This window comes from Octopus bimaculoides, chromosome 14 (genome assembly GCF_001194135.2).
Source record: "Octopus bimaculoides isolate UCB-OBI-ISO-001 chromosome 14, ASM119413v2, whole genome shotgun sequence".
NCBI classification, from domain to species: domain Eukaryota; kingdom Metazoa; phylum Mollusca; class Cephalopoda; order Octopoda; family Octopodidae; genus Octopus; species Octopus bimaculoides.
Window position 1 is genome coordinate 22863512 of NC_068994.1, and position 2641 is coordinate 22866152.

Consider the following 2641-nt stretch of genomic DNA (forward strand, 5'->3'; position numbering starts at 1 on the left):
CTCTCTCTCTCTTTCTCTCTCTCTCTTTCTCTCTCTCTCTCTCTCTCTCATTAATAGTTTATGCATTTCTTGAATTATAGACATTAATATTCCACATGTTATCTAATGAAATATAGTTAAGCTATGGTATATACTTGTGTGAAAGTTGACTGCAGGTTAAAGTCAATCCCTACTTTTGGCCAAAAGTCTGGAATTTCCCATATATTTCATGTAAAAGTCAACTCTAGTTCTTCAAAGATCAACATGGAAAAGATAAATAACTGTGTTCCACAGAAGTGAATGAAAGTGGAGTACAATATCTTCAGCACAATAACTTCAGATGAAGCCAGAAAGAAAATATGCTATCTGAGGTAAACTAAGCATTAATAGTAGCACTAATAATATGACAAATCATTATTTATGATTATTTGAGAAGTGAAAAGTCCTGGCAGGCTGTAAACTCAGAATTCATTTTAGATATAGGTAAATAACAAGGGAAAATACACAAGGTTTCTCGACTAAATGTACAGATGATGATCATTGGTAACCAAGTCTACCTCTATGTTTCATGTTGTTTGCTCTGGTTCAGTTATTATGGAAGGTTTTGTAATGTTAAAAGGACTAACTTTTAGTGTTGCTGAAATTAGAGTAACATGCTTGTATCAAATTTTGCATGGTGCTCAGCAAATCTGCTACTGAAACCTTGAAATTGTTTAGTCTGGCTTTTGGCTAATATTTAAGTTGAACACGGGTTTTTGAGTGGGAACCTGGGCTTTACTGGAAGCACATTCTGCTTATACTTTTATTTCTAATGAAGAAAAATCAGCACCAGCTTTAACCTTTTTAAGCTGGCAGAATCGTTAGCACACCGGGCGAAATGCTTAGTGGTATTTCGTCTTCTATTACATTCTGAGTTCAAATTCCACCAAAGTCGACTTTGCCTTTCATCCTTACAGAGTCGATTAAATAAGTACCAGTTACACATTGGGGTCGATGTAATCCACTTAATCTCTTTGTCTGTCCTTGTTTGTCCCTTCTATGTTTAGCCCCCTTGGGCAATAAAGAAATATATTTTGAATAAAATTTACTACTCGTCTATTTAATAAAGTTGGAGAATAATCGCAATTTTGGAGAGGTTCAGTAAAATAACTAACTTCCATTATTAACTTGGTATTTAGAATATGACTTAAAAGGTTCTCACAAAATTTCAATTATCAAAATATAAAGACTTCAAACAGATGGCTTAGTATTATAAATTTAAGTAGCAGTTGTGGGCTGGTTGGTATTACAAGGGTTAAAGCTTTCAAAAATAGTCGGACTTTTTGTGGCGGGAAATGGTGCTGGTGGTATGAAATTAAAACAGTGTATCACTCTGAAAATCTCAGTGTTTTCAAGTACTATGCTTAAGTTTCATCTATCTTTTGATTTGATATTCAAAGAAAAAAATTTATCAAGGTATTATAGCTAACTCTAAGCTATATTATTCAAGAGCAACTTTGAAACAACTCACAAAAGGTATTGCTAGGAAGAATGAATCTACAGAGACTACTGGAGAAAGAAAAATTCAACATTATGGATGCTAGTATAGCAATCTTTTGTGGTTGTTACATACCTTAGCATGATATATCTGTATCGTTTACTACTTTGTTATATTAGCCTCCCTCCATACCTCTGACTTACACCTGTATCACTATACATCACTCCCACTCTCCACATCATCTCTCTACTGTGTTCATCTATGTACAGGCTTATGATGCTGCTCTTCAACCTTCCATTTCTACCACTTATCACCTCCTTCCTGAGTCACTCCTATATCTTTCACCCCACCTCAACCCCATACCAATACTTATTATTGACCATATCTCCAGCCTTGTTAAACATTTGCTTACCTTTACCTTTACACCCATTCGTCACTCTCCTCTAATGCATTTAGGAATATATACCCACCTTTTCTGATCTTCTGTCTGTGTTCTCTCTCATACTCTCCTTCATATGCCTTGAGAGTACTCTCAGACACATCATCACCACTATATTTACCTTCCTTCCAACTACTCCCATCCACCCTTATATAATGTGGGGTAGCCTTGTATTTCCTCTATAGCATCTAGATTTGTGATGATAGGTTCATTCTATGAACCTACAATATTTGTAGTTGCATACAGCTGAGGCAGACTGTTATTAAATAATAGATCATCATCATTTAATATCCATGCTGGCGTAGGTTGGATGTCTTGACAGGATATGTCAAGGCCAGGGGCCACACAGGTTCCATAGTCTGTTTTGGATGCCCTTCCCTAACGCCAACCACCTTACAGACTGTACTGGGTGCTTTTTACATGACACCTCAGTTTTAGGATATCATTTCTGTTGTGGTGGGTGGGTTTTCTTGCGTAAAGCAGTGTGCCACATATCTCAGTCCGCTTGCATATTGTTTATAAGGCTCAGTGTTTAGAGATTAACATTTAATACTTCATCTCATGTCTTCCTGGGTCTTCCTCTTCTACAACTTACTCTACTGTCAGTTATATATATATATATATATATATATATGTATATATATATATATATATGTGTATATATATATATATATATATATATATATATATATATATATATATATATATATGTGTATATATATATATATATATATATATATATATAT

General features: G+C 34.5%; 1 long non-coding RNA gene across 1 annotated transcript in view; it reads left to right on the top strand.

Moving 5' to 3' along the window:
* Nucleotides 1-2641, top strand: part of LOC128249375 (uncharacterized) — a 44947-nt gene that overhangs the window by 6309 nt on the left and 35997 nt on the right. The gene's annotated exons all lie outside the window — the stretch shown is intronic.